We start from the raw sequence: 13890 nt of genomic DNA on the forward strand, positions 1-13890 counted from the left end.
GACAGGTTGTGTGTGAGACAATAAATAATCTTTTCGATTTTGGTGAAGATCCGGATCCGGATGCAGCTAGTAAAATGTTTTGAGTGTTTCTTTACCATTGAGTGATATGGTCAACCAGGTGGAGGTATGTGTGCTCTCTTCGGAGTGCTGTTCTATTTTCAGCCTGCAACACCAGACAGGGGGTCAAATCTTCCCCGTTCTTCCTTGCTGGCGTATTCGGCGGAGAAGCGCAGTCAAGGTCAGAGTGCTGACCAGTCCACACGAACACCTCGCACACAATCACTCAAATCACACATCACTCTCATCTTCCACAATAAAATAAAGTAATTAATTATATTTTGTGACCTCTTTGCCTTTTACTGATGTGGTTTACCAATGGGGGTGGGGGCGGGGCTTTTGATTCTGACTGATGACCCTCAAGTGTTATTGCTGAATACACACAGACCGAATGTCTAATGGAGTCTATCGGGTCTTATAGGGTCTTAGGGTTACAAAGCATCTCAGGGATCTTATGGGTCTTTGCGGTCTTTGGGATCTAAAGGGTCTTAAAGAGTCTTATGGTCTAAAAGGGTCTTTGTGGTCTTATGGGTCATTGGGGGGGGGGTCTTCATCGGATCTTTAGCATTTGAAGGATATTTGAGGTCTTAAGTGTCTTCGGGGTCTTATGGGTCGTTGGTGCTCTCAATTGGGTTTTAAACTAAAGGTCTGAAGTGCATTTCGGGTATCAAGGGTATTTGGAGTCTAAAGGATCTTAAAGGGACCTAGAGTCTTGGGGGGTCTTTTGGGTATTAAGGGTCTACATGGTATTCAGGGTCTTTGGGGTCTCAAGCATCATCGGGGTCTTCAGATTCTTCGGGGTTCTTCATCGCTTGTTCCGCTTAACGAGCGGCTTGTAAAGCTTGAAACGGAACGACTGGCTTAGAAAGCGATAGCAAGCCGTTTGTTGACGGAACAAACCGCTGCTGATCTTATACTATTTGTGTGGTTCAAACATTGTCAGATGTTAAAATTTCACGAATTCAATCACCATTAATACAAAACCTTATAACGGGGGAGGGGAGGGGGAAATTTAAAATGCGATGCCAGGAACCCCCTCCAACCCCACCCCTCCATGACCATTTGTTCTGCTTTTTTGAGATGGGATAAACTCCATGTTGTTTGGAAGCCCCGCCCATTAGTGGGAGGTCGCACGTTGGTGCGTGAATCCACGTCCCTCATGTTGTTTAGAAGCCCCGCCCATTAGTGGGAGGTCGCACCTTGGTGGGCGGTTCCACGAAAAAGACAAAAACAGTTTTGCTTTTTCATCGACTCGGCAAGCTCAAGTGTAACCAGAACATCACAAGGATTCAAGTTTATTTGGTGAGTTAAATCGAGTTTATTTGGTGAGTTAAATCGAGTTTATTTGGTGAGTTAAATCAAGTTTATTTGGTGAGTTAAATCAAGTTTATTTGGTGAGTTAAATCGAGTTTATTTGGTGAGTTAAATCGAGTTTATTTGGTGATTAAAGCTGAAAATATATTATTTTGCAGAGACGTCATTGTTATTAATCCCAATTTTGTGGAGAACTTCCTTGCGTTTGTGTCTCCACCCCGAGAAGATAATGACGTCGATTCTCGGAACAGTGTTCACTTCCCCCGAATGACGTCACTGCGTCACGTACTATTTAGGCGTTCACTTCCTGGACCGGTTCCATAACCACAGGAAAGTTTATCCGGTTATAGATTTTGTTTATTTTATTCCTTGAAGGACGAAAACGTTTTGTTTCTTCCTATGTACATCTTTTGTCTTTGTTGGTGAAGCCTCAGCCAGTCAGCCTTGAGTACACACCTGATTCGGTGAGTCCGATGCACACGCACACCAACAACGCACCACGAACACCGACCACGCACTTGTGTGTAGAACAGGTAATGTGATAGTGATACTGTTGATCAGAATGTACCTGTTTTTATCATGTTACCAGGTAAGTCAAAGAATGCAGACCGAGACGAGAACGGCACTCAGAAGAGGGCACATACCTCCACCTGGTTAGCCACATCTGATATAATTATTATAAATTCAATGGTGAAGAATCACTGGATAAATTAAATAATTCTCATATCCGAATCTATATTCAGATCTTCACCAAAATCGAATCCATTTGTCCTTGTCAGACACCCAACCTGTCCACCAAATTTCGTCCGAATCCGTCCACAACTTTTTGAAATATTTTGTTCACGCACAAACAGGGGTGAAAACACAAGTCTAGTTAAAAATTTTTCCTGTTTATCATCGCTTTCTTTCAATAAAGTGGGTAGGGAGAGGGAGGGTTTTAGTTTTTTAATTTTTTTTTCAGAGTGAAATTTTAATGGATTATTCAACGCACAATGTGTTTTTTTCTTAAATATACTTGATCGGACATATATGATGAATCATGTTATGATTTCTAAACTAGTAAACCTTCGTATATACGCACTGATACGATTCAAATAAAGAAAATAAAGAAACCTATGTCGCATTGAGTTCTGTTTACTTTTAATATTTGCTGATACATATAACAATGGCAGACCAAAACTTCGGCTTTTAAGAATAATGTCCGGTTGCCATACATGTATCTATCAGCAGCTATTGCCATGGCATTCATACATATTTGACTAGAATTCCTCGCCACGAAATGTCACTTCATGGTACCGGTACATGCATGTTGAGCAGTTTGGCAGACATGGAAGAGGACATTAACCACATCAAAAGGATGTCTGATTCGCGTTTATACATCTATCTATCAGCAGCAACTGCTATTATAGCACTCATAGATGTATCTATATATCAGCAGCTACTGCTATTATAGCACTCATAGATGTATCTATATATCAGCAGCTACTGCTATTATAGCACTCATAGATGTATCTATCTATCAGCAGCTACTGCTATTATAGCACTCATAGATGTATCTATCTATCAGCAGCTACTGCTATTATAGCACTCATAGATGTATCTATCTATCAGCAGCTACTGCTATTATAGCACTCATAGATGTATCTATCTATCAGCAGCTACTGCTATTATAGCACTCATAGATGTATCTATATATCAGCAGCTACTGCTATTATAGCACTCATAGATGTATCTATCTATCAGCAGCTACTGCTATTATAGCACTCATAGATGTATCTATATATCAGCAGCTACTGCTATTATAGCACTCATAGATGTATCTATATATCAGCAGCTACTGCTATTATAGCACTCATATATGTATCTATATATCAGCAGCTACTGCTATTATAGCACTCATAGATGTATCTATATATCAGCAGCTACTGCTATTATAGCACTCATAGATGTATCTATCTATCAGCAGCTACTGCTATTATAGCACTCATAGATGTATCTATCTATCAGCAGCTACTGCTATTATAGCACTCATAGATGTATCTATATATCAGCAGCTACTGCTATTATAGCACTCATAGATGTATCTATCTATCAGCAGCTACTGCTATTATAGCACTCATAGATGTATCTATATATCAGCAGCTACTGCTATTATAGCACTCATAGATGTATCTATCTATCAGCAGCTACTGCTATTATAGCACTCATAGATGTATCTATATATCAGCAGCTACTGCTATTATAGCACTCATAGATGTATCTATCTATCAGCAGCTACTGCTATTATAGCACTCATAGATGTATCTATATATCAGCAGCTACTGCTATTATAGCACTCATAGATGTACCTATCTATCAGCAGCTACTGCTATTATAGCACTCATAGATGTATCTATCTATCAGCAGCTACTGCTATTATAGCACTCATAGATGTATCTATATATCAGCAACTACTGCTATTATAGCACTCATACATGTACCTATCAGCAGCTACTGCTATTATAGCACTCATAGATGTATCTATCAGCAGCTACTGCTATTATAGCACTCATAGATGTATCTATCTATCAGCAGCTACTGCTATTATAGCACTCATAGATGTATCTATATATCAGCAGCTACTGCTATTATAGCACTCATAGATGTATCTATCAGCAGCTACTGCTATTATAGCACTCATAGATATATCTATCTTTCAGCAGCTACTGCTATTATAGCACTCTTAGATGTATCTATCTTTCAGCAGCTACTGCTATTATAGCACTCATAGATGTACCTATCAGCAGCTACTGCTATTATAGCACTCATAGATGTATCTATCAGCAGCTACTGCTATTATAGCACTCATAGATGTATCTATCTATTAGCAGCTACTGCTATTATAGCACTCATAGATGTATTTATCTATCAGCAGCTACTGCTATTATAGCACTCATAGATGTATCTATATATCCGCAGCTACTGCTATTATAGCACTCATAGATGTATCTATCTATCAGCAGCTACTGCTATTATAGCACTCATAGATGTATCTATATATCCGCAGCTACTGCTATTATAGCACTCATAGATGTATCTATCTATCAGCAGCTACTGCTATTATAGCACTCATAGATGTATCTATCTATCAGCAGCTACTGCTATTATAGCACTCACAGATGTATCTATCTATGAGCAGCTACTGCTATTATAGCACTCATAGATGTATCTATCTATCAGCAGCTACTGCTATTATAGCACTCATTGATGTATCTATCTATCAGCAGCTACTGCTGTTATTGCACTCATAGATGTATCTATCTATCAGCAGCTACTGCTATTATAGCACTCATAGATGCATCTATATATCAGCAGCTACTGCTATTATAGCACTCATAGATGTATCTATCAGCAGCTACTGCTATTATAGCACTCATAGATGCATCTATATATCAGCAGCTACTGCTATTATAGCACTCATAGATGTATCTATATATCAGCAGCTGCTGCTATTATAGCACTCATAGATGTATCTATCTATCAGCAGCTACTGCTATTATAGCACTCATAGATGTATCTATCTATCAGCAGCTACTGCTGTTATTGCACTCATAGATGTATCTATATATCAGCAGCTACTGCTGTTATTGCACTCATAGATGTATCTATATATCAGCAGCTACTGCTATTATAGCACTCATAGATGTATCTATATATCAGCAGCTTCTGCTATTATAGCACTCATAGATGTATCTATCTATCAGCAGCTACTGCTATTATAGCACTCATAGATGTATCTATATATCAGCAGCTACTGCTATTATAGCACTCATAGATGTATCTATATATCAGCAGCTACTGCTATTATAGCACTCATAGATGTATCTATCTATCAGCAGCTACTGCTGTTATTGCACTCATAGATGTATCTATATATCAGCAGCTACTGCTGTTATTGCACTCATAGATGTATCTATATATCAGCAGCTACTGCTATTATAGCACTCATAGATGTATCTATCTATCAGCAGCTACTGCTGTTATTGCACTCATAGATGTATCTATCTATCAGCAGCTACTGCTATTATAGCACTCATAGATGTATCTATCTATCAGCAGCTACTGCTATTATAGCACTCATAGATGTATCTATCTATCAGCAGCTACTGCTATTATAGCACTCATAGATGTATCTATCTATCAGCAGCTACTGCTATTATAGCACTCATAGATGTATCTATCTATCAGCAGCTACTGCTATTATAGCACTCATAGATGTATCTATCTATCAGCAGCTACTGCTATTATAGCACTCATAGATGTATCTATCTATCAGCAGCTACTGCTATTATAGCACTCATAGATGTATCTATCTATCAGCAGCTACTGCTATTATAGCACTCATAGATGTATCTATCTATCAGCAGCTACTGCTATTATAGCACTCATAGATGTATCTATATATCAGCAGCTTCTGCTATTATAGCACTCATAGATGTATCTATCTATCAGCAGCTACTGCTATTATAGCACTCATAGATGTATCTATATATCAGCAGCTACTGCTATTATAGCACTCATAGATGTATCTATATATCAGCAGCTACTGCTATTATAGCACTCATAGATGTATCTATCATCACCTACTACTACATGTAGTATTGCGCTCGTTTAATTTTTGACTAGGAATCCACAGCAATAATGATCACGTGAGGCTCTCCCGTTTGCCGATGATATTTGGCTTCTCCTTCAGAATACCAACTACCTCTTGAACTTCCGAGTGGGCCTCTTCTCGGCAGTACGACCCTTACTGTAGGTACTGCATATAGGATATGACTCATCTGTGGTACTCAGCTCTTCAACACAGCCACACAAATAGCACACATCTTCATAGCCAGCCGTGTATTATGGCTTCTCTGTCGCATCGTTGTATGTGAGATTGGCTTTGGCGGAGACATTATTGAAGACGTTTGCCTCATTGGTCTCCTGCAGATCGGCGAAGTTCGAGCACATGTAACTTGGCTCAGACAGTACGCGAGCACATACAAAATTCGAACCTGTTCCACTGAGCGGGAACGGATTTTTCTGACTTCGCGAGCAAAAAAAAAAAAAATTTTTTTTAGGGGCGGACAACTTTTATGGGGCGGGCGGCGATGATAAACAGGATTTTTTTTAAACCAGCCTAACCACGATCCACCTTTGGTGGCGGAGGTAACAAGGTTTGAATATGTAGACACTGTGTCTAAGCATCCTCAGTGCAGGATCTCCGACACGGTGCATCATGAACTCTTGTAATGGGATGAAGTTGTTTGGAATCTGTGAATCCCATTGTTGTTGTGATTCAGAAGAGAGCTGGAACTACACTTGGTAGAGCGCATACCTCCACCACGTTGAACAGTTTACGGTTTGTATCCACTGATTTAACCAAGGGTTTTACACGGAAAGATAAAGACATTGCTTTCATCTTTTCCTATCAACTGCGTGAACTGTTTTTATTATTATTTTTGTATACACAGTCGAGGCTCGTGTAAGAGCGAGTCCGAGTACTCTGAATGGATCCGGCCGCATCAGGACAAAAGGAACAGGAGAGAGAGGTAAGGGGGGAAACACAAACAGCTGAGTTGAGGGAAAAAATGGAGGAAGACTTGGACAAACAATAGGGTGGTGGGAATGGGGGATAGGAGAGGATGCATGGGGTGGACAATCTATCTATAATTCCAGTAATCTCTGTGTGTATGTTTGTATGTTTGTATGTATGTATGTATGTATGTATGTATGTTTGTATGTTTGTCTGTGACCGCTGTTTCTCGACAACTACCGGTCCGATATACTTGAAACTTGCCAGGTATATTGCTGGGGACCCGAGGATGTGCCTTTTCAAGGTTTCATATTAATCGGAGAAGTAGTTACCGAGCTATGTCCAAAAAACGATTCAACCAATCAGAGAGCAGCGAGCTATCACGTGTGCCGAACGTGGCGAACAGACTCTGCCTCGGACGGCACATTTGAGAGCGTATTCATTTATTTCACGTTGGAAAACTATGTTGCCGTTAAACTATGTTTTAAAACTAATTAAAACTAATTTGCGATTCATCGTAACTGCGATTTGCGACCTTCCGGACAGTGAAGACTTCACTTCCGGCAGCCATTCACAGAACGCTTTGTTGCGTAGGCGTGGCCGATGTGAGAGCGAGCCGAGCCGAGCGCGTGCGCCATTACGGTTCGTAATTCGATTTCTTCCGGAGAAAATAATAATTTCTCGATTTCTTATGCGCATTATTTCTCCCAATTCAGTCAGAGCGAAGGGCGGAAGCGAAGAGCGTTGTTTTTTTTGTTTACGGGCGTACGGGCGGGGTAGAGCGTACGGGTAGCGTTTTTTTTTTTTTTGGCAAGGAACGGGCACCCACGTACGGGCATGCCCTAGTATGGATAAAAGAGGGAAAACTGGAAATTTGGAAGGACGAGGGATTGGGGTGTAGAGTCGGTCAACCAGGGTAGAAAAGTTAATGGTCTTGGAATGGGGGATGATCTGAGGTGGTGGTGAACGGTTGTCTTGAAGACCTGCATGGAGGAATGAGATTGAAAAAGATGTGGGAGTTTGTTCCATAGGTGGGGGAGGTGATGGGGGGGGGGGGGGGGGGAAGAGGAACAAATGAGTGGAGGTGAGCAGTAATCCTGGATTTCGGTTGTTTCACCAGAAGGGGGTGGATGGTGGACCGTGTGAGACGTGCAGAAACCTGGGAAGGGGGTTGGAGGTGGGATAAAGCACATAAAGAGCACAAGGTGCAAGACCACAAAGGAGGCGGTGGAAGACAGAGAGACCCCCGATCTGTCTGCCATGTCGGAGTGATAACCCCCCAGAGACTCCACTTCATCGTGGGAGATTCCAGTAATCTTATAGGTCTTGGTTTCCATAGCGACAAGCTGTGATGCAAGGAAGCCAGCCCAGAGGGGAGATCAATACTCCATCAAGCTGTGGATGAAGGTGGATAGGAGTTCAGGTGTGCCAAGGAAGGACTTTGTACGACAGAGGATGTCCAGTTGGCAGCTGGTTTTGGAGGCCGACTTTGAAATGTGATTTGTCCAAGAAAGATAATCGCTGATAGTGAGACCCAGGACTTTGAATAACTGAACTTCCTCCAGATGATTGTTAAGAAAGTAGATCGGAGGGTTTGACAGATTGTCCTTGGAGAGCGATAGAGATAGAGATAGAGATAGAGATAGTGAGAGAGATAGTGATGAGATTTATCAGGATTGAAAGACATATTCCAAGTGTTTGACCAGCTTATCATTTTGTCAAGGTCTGAAGAGAGGGAAGTGGCTGCAGCCTGCATGTCTGAAGGATGAGGGATGTCATAGCAGAGGATGGAATTATCAGCAAATAGATATAGAGGATTTTCTAGGGGGTCAGATGATCATTGATGAAGATCAGGAATAGGACTGGACCTGTCGATAATTAAAGCAGTTAAATTTGGTCTCAAATGAAATATCCATTTTAATCTTTGTTTTCAAACCTGGGGAGACCAAGGTTGGTGATCCGAAAGAAGCCCGCTCTGACAGGACACCAGAGGATATTTGGAATAACAGGCATGAAGAGATGCAAGGCATGACATGACCTAAGACTTGACCTCACATATCATCACATGACAGCTTCAGTTATCACCATCGAATGTCGTTCAACAGAAAAGTTTGACGGATTTTGGGAAGAAGATGAGATAATGACAACAGATCGACATGTGGACAGGAATTTAATGATGTCCATTGGACCCACAAAGGGGACTGGATTCGCAAATCCATACCTGCACTGAATCTCATTTTAACGGTGAAGAAGAACCCCAAGCATTACCTCAGCACAAAGGTGTAACACTGAGTTCTGCAAAACTTGGTTCTTGAGAATTTCTAATTCCATAATAATGGCCGAAAACAAACACACTTTCCAAAGTTGTGTTGAAATGATTTTGTTATCCTAAAACAATGATTCATAACTATGGAATTGTTGAGGTTGCTTTAGATTAATAACTCATCCTGGATCCCGTTCAGGTTCAACAGGTGTTTTAGAATGACAATCCTGAACATGTGTTTCATGTTAAAAAGGAATTGTATCCTCTACTCGTACACCACCATTTCATGTACTGCTTCGGGTGACGAAGGTTGTTCACACTTGATGACCAATGCAATGTCCAAGTGGTCAGTTTCATCCCTCTGAAGGACCAATACATATTTTATGTGTACAAACAACAACAACAACAACAACATGCAATTTAAGGCCATTTTCCCTGCTAGAGCGGAGGTTAGCCTTACGGTCCCCATGACAATCTTCTCCATTTTGCCCTATTTTCTGCATCTCCCCTTTTTTAACCCCCTTGCCTGCATTTCTTCTTCCACCATCTTTAGCCAAGTCTTTCTCGGTCTTCCCCGTCCTCGACTTCCTTCTACATTCATTTCCATCACTCTTCTCAACCAGTCACTTTCATCCTTCCTCAACACATGACCAAACCATCTCAGCCTAGTCCTCTTCACAGCATCAATCACAGGCAATATTCCCATCATCTTTCGCAATTCATCATTTGTCTTCCTCTCTCTCAACGATACTCTGCACATCCACCGAACCATTCGCATTTCCACCCTTTCCAGCCTTTGTTGCTGCTCTATCTAATCTACATATTTGATGTGTACATTGTGATAAAACACTTGGCACACTTGTAATCCTCTTGTATGAAAAGGCCTCGCCCTCCTCTTTGTGTTTAAAATGTCATTAGCTCTGTTTGTTTGTAACAAGAAGAGAGATGTTTGTTTAATTTGATGCATCTGTGTTTGTAATATTTGGATAAATAAGAAACTCGGACACATGAGAACATTTATCCCATCATGTCCGCTCTCTACCATCACATTAATGAATGGTTTGTTTGAAATTACACTTGGTACTTATGAGGGTAGATTGCATGCAATCACAGAATCACAGCATAATAGAAAGCACAGTGTAGCGGTTACCGCTGGATGCACACAATCGCCTTGCACCGGCCAGAACACGGCCAGACGCGCCTCTCCCGGGCATGCCCGGACTCACTGTTCCCGGGCACGCCCGAACCTCCCGGGCACGCCCGGTCTCGTCTTTCCCGGGCATGCCCGCTCTCGCCTTTCCAGGGCTCGCCCAGAGCGTCCGGGCATGCCCGCTATCGCCTTTCCAGGGCTCGCCCAGAGCGTCCGGGCATGCCCGCTCTCGCCTTTCCAGTGCTCGTCCAGAGCGCCCGGGCACGCCCAGCCTCGACTTGCCAGGCCGCAGCCAAACACGCCCGGGCAGGTCCAGACTCGCCTTTCCAAGGCTTGCCCTTGACACCCGGGCATGCCCGGTACAGCTTTTGCCGGGCAAACTTCCCGACATAAATGTGTATATATATTGCTGCTCGATAAACGGGCTTGGGAGAATACCTGAGCTGTTTTGTTTCAATAAAGCAACACGGACGAATTCCGTCTTTGGTCGCGTCAATTCTTTCGACTCGCGTTGGAGCGCAGTTCCTTCATCGGTGACCTACCGACATGGATACGGCAGTGACGCTTAAACTGCCTACCTTCTGGGAGGCTCACGCGGCTGTTTGGTTCACTCAGGCGGACTCTCAGTTCGCCCTGCGAGGCATCACCGCGGACGACACCCGCTTCCACCATGTTGTGGCGGCGCTCGGTTCCGCCACCGCGGCCCGCGCCTTGAGCCTCCTCGAGCACCCGCCAGCTGTTGACAAATACGACGCGCTGAAGACACTCCTCCTCGACGCTTTCGCCCTCTCACCGGCAGCACGAGCACGGCGCCTGCTCGCTCTGCCCGAGCTCGGCGACACGTGCCCGTCCGAGCGCATGAACTATATGCTCTCGTTGCTCGGTGAGCACTCTCCGGATTTTCTGTTCCGCGAGCTGTTCCTTCGCCAGCTGCCTCACCCGGTACGCCTCGCCCTGGCTGGCACGTTGATCACAGATTCCCGCGCCCTCGCCAGGGAAGCCGATAAGATCTCCTCGGCGGGCCAGCACATCGGCGCGGTTACCTGGAGCCCGCCGCCGTCCGAGGCGACGCCCACGACACCCGAGCGCCCTGCGCGGTTGGAGGCCGAACTGCCGGTGCAACTGGCGGCCGCCACGCCGCACCGTCCGCTTCCGACACGACGGCCGGGGCCTCCACCTGACCGGGCGTGGTGTTATTACCACGCCAGGTTCGGACACAAGGCTCGGACGTGCCGGCCCCCGTGCACTTTCGGCAGGTCGGGAAACGGCCGGGCCGGCGTTCATTCCCAGCCATGAGCGCCGGCCACTCGGGCAACTTTCTGTTTATTCGGGACAAAGCGTCAGGGCGGCGTTTCCTGTGTGACACCGGCGCCCAACTGAGCGTCATACCCCCCTCCGAGCAGGACAGGCGGGACGCCGTTTGCGGCCCCTCTTTGGTCGCTGCTAATGGCTCGGCCATACGCACTTTTGGCCCACGCGTCGTCACCCTCTGCTTCGGCAGCCAGCGTTTTCAATGGACTTTTGTGACCGCCTGCGTCCCCATGGCTTTGCTGGGCGCCGACTTCCTCTGCGCGCACGGGCTGCTGGTCGACGTCAAACGTCATCGCCTTGTCAACGCCGAGACCTTCAGCTCCCTGGCGTGCACGATGAGCAGCTCCGCGCCGACCGAACTGGCGTGCGCCCTCCCGGCAGCGAACGAGTTCGCTCGCCTGCTCGCGGAATTCCCGGCCCTCACGCGGCCGACGTTTTCGGCCATCGCGGTGCGGCATGGGATCGAGCACCACATACCCACTACGGGCCCGCCGGTCTACGCCAGGGCCCGCCGCCTCGACCCGGCCAAGCTCGCGTGGCGAAGGCCAAGTTCGACGCGTTGGAGCACCTCGGCATCGTGCGGCGCTCCGATAGCGCGTGGGCCTCGCCACTGCACATCGTGCCAAAGCCGGGGGGTGGATGGCGCCCGTGTGGCGACTTCCGCCGTCTCAACAACGCTACCACCCCCGACAGGTACCCGATCCCGCATATTCAGGACTTTTCCGCCCGTTTGGCGGGACGGGTCATCTTTTCGAAAATTGACCTGATACGGGGCTACCACCAGGTACCTGTCCGGGCGGCCGACGTTCCGAAGACGGCCGTCATCACGCCGTTCGGCATGTTCGAATTTTTGCGGATACCGTTTGGCCTCAAGAACGCGGCCCAGGCGTTCCAGCGCTTGATAGACGGCGTGCTGCGCGACCTGCCCTTTCTTTTCGTTTATCTGGACGATATCCTCGTCGCCAGCACGTCCCGCGCCGAGCACCTCCTCCACCTCCGAACACTGTTCGTTCGCCTCAGCGAGCACGGCTTAATTGTCAACCCGGTCAAATGCCGCTTCGGCGCGACGACCGTTGACTTTTTGGGCCACCGCATCACCAAGACCGGGGCCGTGCCGCTGCCGACCAAGGTCGAGGCCATCACCACGTTCCCGCGTCCCCGTTCCATCAAGGCCCTCCAAGAGTTCCTCGGCATGGTGAATTTTTATCACCAATTCGTGCCCCGTGCTGCTCAGCTCATGCGGCCCCTTTATGAGGCCCTCCGGGGCAAGCCGGCCAAGCATGACATTGTTTGGTCCACGGCCATGGACGCGGCCTTCGCCAGCGCCAAACGGGCCCTCGCCGACGCAACGCTGCTGGCTCACCCGGTGCTCAACGCGCCCATCGCCCTCACTACGGACGCCTCCAACTACACGGTGGGCGCCGTCCATGAGCAATGGGTGGACGCGGTTTGGCAGCCACTCGCTTTTTTCAGCCGGCAGCTCCGGCCGAACGAGCTCAAATACAGCACGTTTGACCGGGAGCTCCTCGGTCTACACCTGGCCGTCCGCCATTTCCGCCACCTCCTGGAGGGCCGCCCGTTCACGGCTTTCGTCGACCACAAGCCGTTGGTCTACGCAATGGCTAAGGTCACGGAGCCGTGGTCGGCCCGTCAGCAGCGCCACCTCTCCGCCGTGTCGGAGTTCACCACGGACATCCGGCACGTCGCCGGCAAAGACAACGCCGTGGCCGACTGTCTTTCTCGGGCCAGCGCGAACGCAGTCCACCTCGGCGTGGACTTCGCGCTCATGGCGGCCGACCAGACCACCGACGCCTCGGTGCAGGCACTCCGTGCGGCGGACACGGGCCTCCGCCTGGCCGACATTCCCTTCGCGGGCACCGTCCTGCTCTGCGACGTCTCCCAGGGCCAGCCTCGCCCCATCGTGCCCGTTTCCTGGCAGCGCCGCATCTTCGCCTCCATCCACGGCCTTTCTCACCCGGGCCGGAAAGCTTCTCAGAAGCTGGTGTCGGCGCGTTTCATCTGGCACGGCCTTCGACGAAACATCCGCGACTGGGCCAACGCCTGCACAGCCTGCCAGCGGGTCAAGGTCCACCGCCACACCCAGGCCCCGCTGGCACCTTTCGCCGTGCCTGAACGGCGTTTCGACCACATCCACGTGGACCTGGTGGGTCCCCTGCCCCCCTCGCGGGGGTTCACCCACCTGCTCACCATGGTGGACAGGACCACCAGGTGGCCGGA

At 47.2% G+C, this 13890-nt stretch overlaps 1 protein-coding gene across 6 annotated transcripts in view; it reads left to right on the forward strand.

Moving 5' to 3' along the window:
- Positions 1-1252: 1252 nt before the first annotated feature.
- The window catches only part of LOC137413424 (E3 ubiquitin/ISG15 ligase TRIM25-like), an 88371-nt gene continuing 75733 nt past the window's right edge, over positions 1253-13890 (forward strand). For 4 of the 6 annotated variants that reach the window (XM_078770093.1, XM_078770091.1, XM_078770095.1 and 1 more), the window contains exon 1: positions 1647-1835. The gene's annotated coding sequence lies outside the window, so the exon portion shown is untranslated. Of the gene's footprint in view, positions 1360-1646; positions 1836-13890 lie in introns of those variants that run through there. The other 2 variants (XM_078770092.1, XM_078770096.1) reach the window with 1 other exon arrangement.

The sequence above is a fragment of the Myxine glutinosa genome, chromosome 1, assembly GCF_964187855.1.
Source record: "Myxine glutinosa chromosome 1, kmMyxGlut1.1, whole genome shotgun sequence".
Taxonomy (NCBI): Eukaryota; Metazoa; Chordata; class Myxini; order Myxiniformes; family Myxinidae; genus Myxine; species Myxine glutinosa.